The sequence below is a fragment of the Giraffa tippelskirchi genome, chromosome 3 (genome assembly GCF_054371585.1).
Source record: "Giraffa tippelskirchi isolate mGirTip1 chromosome 3, T2T-mGirTip1v1.2.pri, whole genome shotgun sequence".
In the NCBI taxonomy this organism is placed as follows: Eukaryota; Metazoa; Chordata; class Mammalia; order Artiodactyla; family Giraffidae; genus Giraffa; species Giraffa tippelskirchi.
Window position 1 is genome coordinate 47,973,406 of NC_137277.1, and position 13,536 is coordinate 47,986,941.

The 13,536-nt window shown below is 41.9% G+C and overlaps 1 protein-coding gene and 2 pseudogenes across 1 annotated transcript in view; 2 read left to right on the forward strand and 1 right to left on the reverse strand.

The window, feature by feature from the left end:
- Positions 1 to 2,981: 2,981 nt before the first annotated feature.
- LOC145540410 (schlafen family member 5 pseudogene) lies at positions 2,982 to 7,110 on the forward strand (annotated as a pseudogene).
- A 3,642-nt stretch (positions 7,111 to 10,752) lies between these two features.
- LOC145540411 (small ribosomal subunit protein uS8 pseudogene) lies at positions 10,753 to 11,135 on the forward strand (annotated as a pseudogene).
- An 890-nt stretch (positions 11,136 to 12,025) lies between these two features.
- The window catches only part of LOC145543305 (schlafen family member 11-like), a 78,246-nt gene continuing 76,735 nt past the window's right edge, over positions 12,026 to 13,536 (reverse strand). The window contains exon 10 of the mRNA XM_081584443.1: positions 12,026 to 12,652. The gene's annotated coding sequence lies outside the window, so the exon portion shown is untranslated. The remainder of the gene's footprint in view (positions 12,653 to 13,536) is intronic.

A 13,536-nucleotide genomic window follows, 5' to 3' on the forward strand; every position in this document is an offset into this window, starting at 1 on the left:
ATACTCTGCTACCATCTGCAAGAAACAATTGATTTGCTGTCACTACAGAAGAGTTTGCACTTTCTAGACTTTTATACAAATGGAATCAAATATGTACTCCTTTTTTGTCTGGCTTCTTTCACTCGGAATAATTATTCTAAGAATCATTCATGTTGTGGGTACCAATGGTTCTATCCTTTTTTATTGCTGACCAATAACTCATGGTATGGATAACTAAAATTTGTTTCTGTTGATGGGCATTTGGGTTTTCCAGTTTATGACTTTTACAAATAAAAGTGTTATAAACATTCATGTACAAGTCTATGTATGAATATATGCTTTCATTTCTCTTCAGCAAACACTTAGGAGTGGAACGACTGGGTCTTACAGTAAGTGTATGAAAATACCAAACTGTTTCTGAAAATTGTTGTACTTTAAGTTCCTACCAGGAGTATATTGAAGGAGGAAACAGACAGAACAGGCTCCATCTTGAAAGCAGGACTCCAATCTCGGGCCGGACTGTGGACTTTGAGCTATATGCCCAGTATCTATGGAAACGACATACCAGTGGAAAACCAGAGCCCCTGGATGAAGGAGCCTCCTGACTTGTACCTAGACTCTCCGTCACCTAAAAGAATATGCTAATTATCTCTGTAACAGAACAAAGTTGTAAATCCCATTATGCTTATCGGGGTATGACCACAGGCCTATTGATAAATGTCCACAGTTTAACTATCTAGGCTTATGACACATGAATCATGGGTTAACTTTGATCGTATCTCTCTTTTACCTTGTCCAGACTAGTTTCAAGGAATTCGGGGAGATGGGTTTGAGCATATAAGGTTTTCACAAAAACTGGTCGGGGTACTTGGCTAAGAGGAGACTCTGCCTTGGGCCCTCTGGTGTAATAAACTGCACTCCACTATCTGCATTGTCCTTCTGAGTGAGTTTGTTTCCTGGAACGCATGGCTACAATAATATGAGAGTTCCCTTTCCTCCATATCCTTGCAGACACCTGGTATGGTTAATCATTTTCACCATTCCAATGGGTGGGTAGTTTTAATTGTTATTTCCCTAATGACTAATGATGTTATCTCATTATAGTTTTTAAAAAGATATTTATTTAATTAATTAATTTTGACTGTACCACACAGCTTGTGGGATCTTTAGTTCCCTGACCAGGGATCAAACCTATGCCCCCTGCAGTGGCAGTGTGGAGCCCTAACCACAGGACTGCCAGAGAATTCCCTCTTTTATCCATTTTTAAGTTGTTTTCCTATTATTGCCTTTCAAGAGTTCTATATATAGTTGAGATACAAGTTCTTTATCATATAATCAATTATAAATAGTTTCTTCTGGTCAAGGGCTCATATTTTAAATCTCTTAAGAGTGTCTTTCACTGTTAAGGAGGTATTTTTAAAGTCCAATAAATCAATTTTTTTCTTTTATATATTGTGCATTTAGTGTCAGCTCTAAGAATTGTTTGCTGAACCCAAGGTAAAAATTCTCTGTTTTCCTCCAGAAGTTCTGAAGTTGAGAGATTGAATATACAAATGGATACTGGCTAAACCATATATCAAAACAGACCTCTGATCATAGCCTTCAGTTGTGACTCAAACCTGATTTTCACAACTCTGACTTCCCAACCTAACCACAACTCCTGCAGCAACTAGCCAAAAGTGGTCAGGACTTGATCAACAGCTGCTAACTTGCTTCCCTCACTTCCAAATCTGGCCCAACCAAATAAAGCCAAATAAGGTCTCCAAACCAGTGACATGAGATAACCCGCTTCCAGTAAGCCCGCTTCCAGCTTCCTTAGGTGAAAGTCACTCAGTCATGTCTGACTCTTTGCAACCCCATGGACTGTACCATGGAATTCTCCAGGCCAGAATACTGGAGTGAGTAGCCTTTCCCTCCTCCAGGGGATCTTCCCAACCCAGGGATCAAACCCAGGTCTCCCACATTGCAGGAGATTCTTTACAAGCTGAGCCACAAGGCAGCTTCCTTAGAACAACCTCAAATCAGGTCATCCCTGAGCCCCCCCCCTCTCTTTTCACTAGAAAGCTTCCGAGTTTCTGCCATCACAAACAAATGATGGTGGCTGATTCCCTTGATATACTGAGCTCTGAGTAAACAGAGCTCTACTTGTTATCATTTGGGCAGTCTTCATTTATTTCCGCATGATTTTAGGCTTTACATTTAGGTCTACGAAGCATTTTAAGTACACTTCTGTAAATGGTGTAAAGACTACGAATTGAAGTTCCTTTCTTTTGTATGTAGATATCCAGTGGTTCCAGTCCTATTTGCTGGGACAACTGGATTGCATTTAAGAAATGATAAAACGCACTTCAACCTGCCAGCCTTGTTGTTCCCAACAAGTAGTCAATAATTTGTTAATTCCAAACAAACTAAATGTGTGTGTGTATACAATATATTTTTATTACATAAAAAGTAATATAGTATATGATATACTTTTTTCCCTCACAAGATGGGAACTGCTTGGACCAGAGAAAGCTAAAGAATTTGTTCCATTGCAACAAAGATAAATAACCAACTCAATCAGATTTGCTCCTTTCAAAACTTGGGCTATAAAATAATCTGAGACTGCCCAGGTCTAAGTGAGAGAGGAAAGACAAAGCACCAAGAAGAACCATACGCATCAGCGCACCCTAGAAACACCCTGACTGTGAAAGCTTTCCAGGTCCAAGGAGAATGTTGCAGAAACTGTTACCAAAATCACAGCAGAAAAATCACCTCTTGACCGTTTCTCTGGCGGCAATGGGCTCATGTGAGACTTGGCTTCTCCACCTGTCCTGCGCACTTAACTCCTTTACAAATCTGGGCTCAAGTTCTGTGGGAATAAACGAAGTGAACCAACTTCAGAAGAGTGGCCTCAAAATAGTAATTTGCTTGCCTTCCCTGTCCTTGTCTTATTCTAATGCTGTATCTTCCTGTATTTTAGGAGAACATTTCAGGGTAAGAACAAGACAAGTGCTGAGAAGATGAGTCTCAAGACTGATTTGAAAATGAGTTTTGCTGTGTATGTTTTAAATGCAGGAAAAGTCACCCCTAGGAATGAGCACAGGAGAGGAATAAACCCTCAACTGCAGAAGAAAACAGAAAGAAAACATCGTGCATGAACATCTGCCTGCTGAATTTTGGAGGGAGAGTGGCCAAGGCTGAGATTGAGAACAAAGTCTACAATTATGAAATCCATGGAGAATGACTGTATCTGCCTTCAACTTTCAAAAGGCTGTTCAGATGAGTTGCACCAGGGAGATGTCTTTCTGATTTCTGTGAAATCATGGAACATCAGAGGCCTCTGTTATAGGACTTGCTACTTCTGCTCCTCTTTGAACCACAGACAGAGAATATCTACTGTTGTCATGAATTCTCAGGAAGGACTGGCATTCCTCAAAGGCAGGATTCAGACTCTTATAAATGTTCCAATTTGTTAAGTCCATAGAAAGCTCAGGTTCATGTACAAAATAAAGGTAACATAGAGGCTTCAGCTGCTGCTTAATTTCCAGGCACCTTCAGTCCCTGGAAAAGCTCAACCTTACTTAAAGTCCACATAGGTTGAATTTAAGATGTTCTCAACAAAGGAGTCACAACACTTTACTGAGTATCTCCTCAGGTGTTTCTGCATTTATAAACACTGAGGGAGGGTACATATTTTTTGGTATGCATGGTAAGACCCATTAAGTCACTGTCACTGGAAATGAAAAAAGAAACTAGATCTTACCGCCATGAGTGCTTCTATTGATCACTGTATTAGGAAGTTACCAGTCCATCACTTCTGAACCCAGAGGTGTGAGATAAAATATGCTATCAAATTCTTTGAGGTGCATAATCAGGGGGCCCTCCATGGATATGTCTGTGCAGCCGAGGTGGAAAGATTTCTGCTGTGCAGTGTTTGTGCCTAATTCCAGGCAGGTGAAGGACAACTGTGTGAGACAGCTGGCCACAAAGAACAGGCAGCATGGATCGGGTAAGAAGACTGAGGTCAGGGAACAAAATCAACAGTGATTTTAATGTTTGCTGAAGTGGGAGGAGGTGGGGAAGGAGGATAGGGAGGTTATTATTTTAGTATCTGGGGAAAGAGAGGTACCCTCTGATTTGCAGATGCCTGATTTATTAATTCCTCTAGACACAGCGGGTGGGTCATTGCCCCTCTTTCCCTCTGCCTATCTTGCTTGAATATCCTGCATTCCACAAATAGATGCCCTGGCTTAGCAGACCTACTAGATGCTGGTGCAGAAGGCTGTTTGATTTAACAGTTTGTTACCTTCACACCCTTTCTTGTGTTCACATTCAAGTCTCTTGTTTCCCTTTCTGATTATGAATTCACACTTACTTATTCAGGAAATTCCTTTTTCACATGTGCATATGTGTTCTCTCTAATTAACTGCCACTTTTCCCTGCCTCCCCATTCTTATAATGGTTCCCTGATCAAATCTTCTTTCTCTTTCTCACAGCTCCAGCTCCATTTTTGAACCAATATATAATGAAATCTCTCTTTCCTCACTTTTCCTTTCAAAAGCCATAACTTTTGATGCTAACCATGACTAGAGGCCAAAGAGGTGATGTGCATGCATCTTGGTAAAGGAAATTCTGAGATAAAATCAGACAAAGAAAATCAGTGGTAACTGCTTTAAAATTCCAGAAAAACAAAGTCCATTTCAGGGTCTTAGAAATCTATATTCATTTGCCTTCACTTCTAGTCTTATTTTTTTTTTATATATTTAGAGATATGCCAACATGTACACATAGATTAACGACACTCAATGGTCCCAAACAGAAAACAACCAAATTATCTATTGATACAGCAATGGATAAATATAGTATACTTGCATGATGGAATATTATTCAGCAATGAAAATGAAATAGGTCTAGAGTAGGATAATTAAATTGTTTAGAAATACCACTAGAGAATTAAAGAAAGAGAGGGAATTTTAAGGGGATCTGGGAGACTGTTCTAAGGTAATGACCACTCAAGAAAAGAATGCAGTAAGCTAGCAACAATCTACTCTACCTTGAAGTGAGACCAGGTTCATCTAAGTGCTAGACACACTCAAGCCTCAAGACCTTACAGTTAAAACACAAGACAACAGACATGGGGTCTGAATCTTGTTCCATGAAGTCAGAAATGCTGAAGACCAGCATTTCTACATGTAGCTAAGACAGGAATATAGATGAAAAGAGAAAGAAACCAGGTAAAAGGGGACTTTATACTGAAGCCTGAGATAAATTACCGTATTCTAGAATATGTTACCACCCTTTTGCTAATACATATGATCTGAATAGCACAGTGACAGTCCTGGTTATATCATACAGGGATCGAGGAGAAATTAACTATATAAGCCTGCAACAAGGGTGGGGTTGTTAGTGCTCGACTCTTAGCACCATAGTTAGAGGTCCCACTCCACTAGCAGTCAGCCTCGCAGTGGTCTGGGCAGCAGAGAGTGTGGTGAGAGGTGGATCATGGCTTTCTCCTCAGGGCCCTCCCCCCAGGGCCCTCCAGGCCCTCCAGCCTCAGGACTGGCAGGTGAGTTGGGGGTCCCAGGGACAGGCTGAGAGCTGTATCTTGCAGAGCTCCAGAGCCCTCACCAGGGCTACCCACTAGCCAGGCCCGGGCCCTGGTGAGAGGACCCAGACCAGGTACTGGATGAACATTCCCAGGCACGGTAACTGGCCTGCTCAGGGAGCCCCTCCTCTTAGCCAGGGCCTGGGCCTGGGAAAGTGAAAGCTGAGTCTTGGGACCTTGCCTTTTCTTGTCAGAACAGAGAATAGCATTTGTTTTGGTGGAGGTTTACAGGAACATTGTGATCTGACCATGACCTGGTACTGAGAAGTTTGTAATAACTAACCACACCCCTCTCCTCACCTTTCCTATAAAAGGGCTTTGCTGAAAGCTTTCTGGGAGTTCAGAGTTTTTAAGGCATGAGCCACCCATCTCCTTGCATGGCCCTGCAATAAACCTCTCTCTGCTCCAAACTAATGTTTTGGTATTGTTTGGCCTCACTGTGTGTCAGGCAAACAGACCCAACGTTTGGTAACAAGACTTGATGTCTACTCAAGAAAGAGAAAATGATAGTCTTCTCCCCTCCCTACTCTTTCTTTGATTACAAAAATGTAACCCTCTTTGTTCTTGGGGTTGCACTCCCTTGCTTGCCCACCATTATCTCTCACAGGCATCCTATGGTAATAAACTCACTCTTTGCCAACTGCTTTGTCTCACGTTGACTTTTTTCTGTGAGGAGACAAAACCTGAGCTTCAATAAGTCTGACACCAGATGAGCTGTTTTAATTGAAAGACACTGAGTGGGCTTGAATCCCCTCCTGAACCAGGGATCCTGGGTTCAAATTCTAATCTGAGGTGCAGCTGGGTTCCAGTTCTATTTGAGAAGGAGTGTGGCTTCAGAGCCTGCTCTGGACACTCAGAACTCTTTCAGACACATATTCAAAACACTAAATAAAATATACAAGGTTGGGAACTAAATGGTTTGAAAACAGTAGTGATTTTAAGGCAGTTTATAAAACACTCCTTTGATCCTTTGTGAGGAAAGACAAAGACTCAATCCCTTAACCTATTTCAAAGAAAACAGTCAATGTTGACATTTAAGAAGAGACTGCAGGATTTTTAAACTGTGGTTGTAGTTTTAAATACATATTATATATTGCATTAGACTAAGTCTTGTCTCGCAAAAATCATGTCTTAAGGAATAAGAAAAATTAGCAATTCCCCAAATTCAGATAATATAAAGGTTTTTAAAATCAAAAACTTAAAAATTCACTCTCAAAGGTTTCAATGGCCCTTTTCCAAACCTATTTACATGCTGTTGCTGCCGATTGAACTTCTGCTCCAGAAAATATAAAGGTTGACCACCACGGGTTTCTCCTCCAACTCATGGACCCTCTGGCTCCTCAAATGGGCAGAAGGTACAAGGTCCAGGTAGTGTCCCCACAGAGGCCAGACCCAGGGGCGGGTCTCAAGGCCGCCTCCAGAGCCCTGGCTTTCTGAAATGGGACGCAGGTCTGGACACGGATGACCAGCGGGAGCAGGAGACCCGAGAGTGTCTGCTCCGCATCACTGCACCGCGGCCTCTGGGTCCTAGTATTTCAACCTGAAAGTCAACTTCGAGCTTTGCTTTGGATCGACCCTCCAGGCCAAGTGAACAGGACCACCAGGAAAGTCCCTGTGTGGACATGTCTTGAACCTCTTTGGGTAAAAACCAAGAAGTGAGCTGCAGCACTTTGCAGTGCCCGCTACAAAGAGGGCACTCGAAAAAGCAAGAGAGTTCCAGAAAAATATCTATTTCTGCTTTATTGACTACACCAAAGCCTTTGACTGTGTGGATCACAACAAACTGGAAAATTCTTCAAGAGATGGGAATATCAGACCACCCTACCTGTCTCCTGAGAAATCTGTATTCGGGTCAAGAAGCAACAGTTAGAATGGGACATGGAAAAACAGACTGGTTCCAAATTGGGAAAAGAGTATGTTAAGGCTGTATATTGTCACCCTGCGTATTTAACTTATATGCAGAGTACATCATGAGAAACGCTGAGCTGGATGAAGTACAAGCTGGCAGCAAGATTGCCGGGAGAAATATCAATAACCTCAGATATGCGGATGATACCACCCTATGGCAGAAAGTGAAGAAGAACTAAAGAGTCTCTTGATGAAAGTGAAAGAGAAGAGTGAAAAAGTTGGCTTAAAACTCAACATTCAGAAAACTAAGATCATGGCATCTGGTGCCATCACTTCATGGCAGATAGATAGGGAAACAATGGAAAGTGACAGACTTTATTTTCTTAGGCTCCAAAATCACTGCAGATGGTGACTGCAGCCATGAGATTAAAAGATGCTTGCTCCTTGGAAGAAAAGCTATGACCAACATAGACAGCATATTAAAAAGCAGAGACATTACTTTGCCAACAAAGTCCCATCTAGTCAAAGCTATGGTTTTTCCAGTAGTCATGTATGGATGTGAGAGTTGGACCATAAAGAAAGCCGAAGAACTGATGCTTTTGAACTGTGGTGTTGGAGAAGACTCTTGAGAGTCCCTTGGACTGCAAGGAGGTCAAAACAGTCCATCCTAAAGGAAATCAGTCCTGAATATTCATTGGAAGGACTGGTGCTGAAGCTGAAACTCCAGTACTTTGGCCACCTGATGGGAAGAACTGACCCATTGGAAAAGACCTTGATGCTGGGAAATATTGAAAGGAGGGGAAGGTGACGACAGAAGATCAGAGGGTTGGATGGCATCACTGACTCAATGGACATGAGTTTGAGCAAGCTCTGGGAGTTGGTGATGGACAGGGAGGCCTTGTGTGCTGCAGTTCATGGGGTCGCAAAGAGTCGGACTGAACTGAACAAAGAGGGAAGCTTCGTGGTTGGTTGGTTTCTATGAATTTTTATAATTCAGAATGTATAATTCTAATTCTACATTCTGGTGACAAGTAAGGCTGTCCAGAGAGCAGGACTCTGTAGCAAGACCAGAGCAAGGATGCCTGGCCATTTTCACATGATGACCCAGCAGACCCAATGGGAATGGAAGGCTCTGTAGCAGACAGAGTTCTGAAGAAAGCCTCTAACAAGCCCCAATAACAATCCCTGTGGTTTCGGAGGAAGACCATGCTCACTTCTGCCAGTGAGTATCGTCCGTGTGCATTCAGTCTCTGGCTTCCCACGGAGTCCTGTTGAGTCTGAATCTCAGACCACGGGGCACCAAGTAACTGTGTGAACTGACATCCCATCACATCCTAGGGGTCATCTGATCCACTGAATCACACAGTGAAGGTACAGAGTAGAATTCCATCATAAAATGGAACTCATTTATATGAGACTGGACACAAGTGGGTCCGCAAGACAAAAACAAGTTATAAAAGCAGGCAACTCAGACTCCCATAGCATCTCCATCCACAATCTCCCTGGCTTTCCCTCCACTCACAGCACCACCTTCAACCAGAATGGATGGTTGCTGCCCTCTGCTCTACTCGGGTAACCCTGCAAGACAGTGCCAGAGGGAACTTCTCTAGGTCAGCAAACAATCAGTGGGGTGGAATGAGAGCTGTTCAAGGACTAAGACCTTACAGGAATAAAAGTTTAACCCCACTGAGGTGGGCAGAACTTGCAGGAGTTGATGGGAGAAGGAAGGCTGCTAAAATTACCACCCGAGGCCTAAGGTCAGCTCCAGAAGTGGGTCGGTAGCAGCCAGGTTTTGTGCTAATTGATGTTTCTTTCTCCCCCACCCCTTCTGATGAGATTGGGGATTGATGACATTTTTGGTTTCAGATGAACATTTGACTGAATTGACACCTTGGTACCTTTAGCTTCATTTACTATATTGGGGACATTAACCCTTCACCCACAGGATGAATAAGAGTCGATGCTTGGGAGGGTGAGATGTGTTGTGAACATCTTCCCTCTGGGATCCATTCTCCATCCTGTTCTGGAACCCAGGAGGCTGACTGGATATCATCACCTGAATTCTGGTCAATTTTGTCCATGGGGACAATGACTGAAAATTAGCAGGAAGGAGGAGAGTAAAGCAAGGCTTTAAAAAAAATTGCCCATTTTACAACCATAATTGCTCTGCCATTTTTTATAGTTCTTTGTTCATGTATTCGAGTTCGTATCGGCCACAGGATTCCCAGCACCTGGAACAGCTAGTTTCACACACAGGCATAGTTTCTTCTTAGACAGGAGGCCTTCCAATCAGCTATCATCCTTCTGAATATATAGATGTGTCTCCAACCTGGAGGCTGGAGAGAGCATAAGAGTCTGGCCAACAGTTGTCCCAGCCACCCTCATAGGGGTCTCAAACGTGACCTCCCTTGGAGGGATCTCAAACGTGACCTCTCTTAGAGGTATCTCAAACGTGACCTCCCTTTCTAAGTTTGGAGCAGACGTCACCGTCCAACCTGATGTGTTCATCCAGCCCTTCAGATCCCTTGTTGCCCTGGAGCGTACCCTTTGCTCCTCACTTCTTCCAGGAGCTTTGTCTGCTGTGCTTATTAAAAGGTCAACCCCTTGCAGGAGTGATCCTTTTTAAAAAAGACCTCACATAGCTCTGCCACATGGGTCTCCTCAGGTTCCAAATACAGTGCACTCTAATCTCTAAAGTGCCATCCACATACACCCTAAGTCCAGGAAGCCCCCAGAGAGTCACAGGCGATGTTAGGTGGAGAATTTTCTCTGACCTCCTGCACTGCTCTTTGCAGGTACTTAGCTTTTGGATATCATTGCAAACCACTCTGGCACACTCTATTCCTAAATGCAAGGGGAAGGAGTGGGGAGGCCCTTGCAATCCAAGTGGCAAGTCAGAAAGTGGACCAAGAAAATCCAGAAAAAATTCCTGGGCAATTTTTGTCCATTCAGTGATGTTTTTTCTTCTCATAGTAGTCTCTATTGTCAATGTGGAAATTCTTAGTTTCATCAATCATGATATGTTGCATCTTTTCAAATGTACTTTTTCATGAAGGTTTTCTGAGTTATTGCCTGGCAGATGTTTTGTGTGTGTGCTTAGTCATTCAATTATGTCCAACTCTCTGCAGCCCCATGGACTGTAAACTGCTAGACTCCTCTGCCCATGGAATATCACAAGCAAGAATACCGAGCAGATTGCCCTCTCCTTCTCCAGGGGATCTTCCCCACCCAGGGATCAAACGCCATCTCTTGCCTCTCCTGCACTTGCAGGCGGAACATGTTATTAAAAATGCAAGAAGAGCTCTTTCTGCCATCTTTCAGTGCTGCCATAATGGTACACAAATGTCCTGGTTGATGCTCTCAAGAGTATCAACAACGGCAAAAGGAGAGAGGCAAATGACAGGTTCCAATCAGGCCATGCTCCAAAGTTATCATCAGGTTTCTAACTGTGATGATGAAGCATGGTTACACTGATGAATTTGAAAGCATTGATAATCACAGGGCTGGTAAAACTGTGAACCTCACAGGCAGGCTAAATAAGTGGCAAGTGATCAGCCCCAGATTTGATGTGCAACTCAAAGAGCTAGAAAAATGACAGAATAACCTTCTCCCATCCTGTCGGTTTGGTTTCATTGTTCTGACAATCTCAGCTGACATCATGGACCATGAAGAAACAAGACGAAAACACACAGGAGGGAAAATGCTTGGATTCTTTTTCTAGGGATGTACTACGTGCATGCAAATAAAATGCCTCAATGGTTTTAAAAAAAAAAGATACAAATGCAGATCTTCCTAATGAAATAAAGAAAGCAGATGATTTTTAAAAATTCTTTAAAAATCAAAGTATAGTTTATTTACAATATTTTCTTAGTTACACGTGTTCAACACAGTAAGTCAGTTTTTTTACAAATTATGTTCCACTTAGTATTACAAAATAATGCCTATATTTCTCTGTGCTGTATATAATATATACTTGTTGCTTATTTATTTCATACACAGTAGTTCGTACCTCTTAATCCCATGCCCCTTCCCCTCTCTCTCCCCACTAGTAACCACTAGTTTGCTCTCTGTATCTGTTTCTGTTTTGTTATACACTTGTTTGGTTTGTTTATTAGATTCTACATATATTTGGTGAGTCCCTTGGACAGCAAGGAGATCAAACTAGTCAATCTTAAAGGAAATCAACCCTGAATATTCATTGGAAGGACTGATGCTGTAGCTGAAGTTCCAATACTTTGGCCACCTGATGCGAAGAGCCAACTCATTGGAGAAGACCCTGATGCTGGGAAAGACTGAAGGTAGGAGGAGAAGGGGACAACAGAGGATGAGATGGTTGGATGGCATCACCGACTCAATGGTCATGAATTTGAGCAAACTCCAGAAGATTGTGAAGTACAGGGAAACCTGGCGTGCTGCGGCCCATTCATGTTGGTGCAAATGGCAGAATTTCATTCTTCTTTTACGGCTAGGTAGTATTCCATCATGTATATATGTACCACATCTTCTTTATTCATTCATCTATTGATGGACACGTAGGTTGTTTCCATATCTTGGCTGTTACAAATAATGCTGCTATGAACATTGGGATGCATGTATCTTTTCGAATTAGTGTTTTTGTTTTCTTTGGATATAAACCCAGGAGTGGAATTGCTGAGTCATACAGCAACACATACATAGAGTTTTTTTGAGAAGCTGCCATACTGTTTTCCATAATGGCTGCACTAGTTTATATTCCCACCAACAATGCACGAGGGTTCCCTTTTCTCCACATCCTTGTCAAAATTTGTTATTTGTACTATAATTTTGATGATAGCTATTCTGACAGGTGTGAGGTGATATCTCATTGTGGTTTTAATTTACATTTCTATAATGATCCTACAATGATTGGTGGGGCTTCCCAGGTGGCACTAGTGGTAAAGAACCTGCCTGCCAATGCAGGAGATGTAAGAGATGCAGGTTCGATTCCTGGGTTGGGAAGATCCCCTGGAGAAGGGCACTGCAGCCCACTCCAGTATTCTTGCCTGGAGAATCCTATGGACAGAGGAGCCTGGAGGGCTACGGTCAATGGGGTTGCAAAGAGTCAGACATGACTGGAGTACTGAGCACACATGCAGTGATTAGTGATGCTGAGTACCTTTTCACATGCCTGACAGCCATTTCTATGTCTTCTTTGGAAAAATGTCTATTCAGGTCTTCTGCCCTGAAATTAATGCTTACATCTCTTTGGTCTCCTTAAACCTGGAAGAAAGAGAGACAAGCATAGAGTTCATCTGGATACTTTTTAGGTACCTATGACATATCAAGATGTACAACAAGCAATTGGACACAATAAAAATATTTTGAGCTCAGATAAAAATTATAGCTTTTTCCCATTAAAATGTAATCAAATGAGTGTACTGGTTATCTACTAAAATTTAAGTTTTATTCTGAAGTATTGCTATTAGTGCACAAAAGTGGTATGTGGTAATGAGTAGCTTGTGGCAAACCAACATTTCCACTGAGAACAGTTAGAAAAGGCCGTTATCATACATAAAACATCTGTCTGAAGGCAATTTAAAGCTGAGGCAACCAGCTTTGCTTTGCTTTAGACAAATTAGAGATTTGCAAATACAAATCAGAGATTAAAAAAACTGTCAAAACTTTCCTTGAGTAGCTAAGTCTCTAACTGGATTAAGATAATCATATGTTACTCTGTTGGCCTTGCAAAGGAGAGCATGAATCTTCTTGAAAGGAAGACAGTATCATCTAGATCCTCTATACCTTTTTTCATACAGTGTCTAGGATTTAACTGAAAATTACCTGGCATGCCAAAATATAGGACTGTATGGCAAAGACCAAGAAGGGAAAAACCATACAACAGAAACAGACCAAAGTTAATCTAAATAATGGAATTATCAGACAAGGATTGAAAAAAGCTATTATTTATGTGCTTCAGAAAAAGAGGAAAAGAGGGAGAAAAAAAATCATCAAAGAATTGATAGACTCCAGTAGGAATTCTAGAATTGAATTGAAATTAGACATTAACAGATAGGTTTAACAGGGAATGAGACACAGCAAAAGAGAAAATTAGTGAACTAGAAGGCTGATAAAATCAATATTTAGATTTAAGCATATATAGAGAA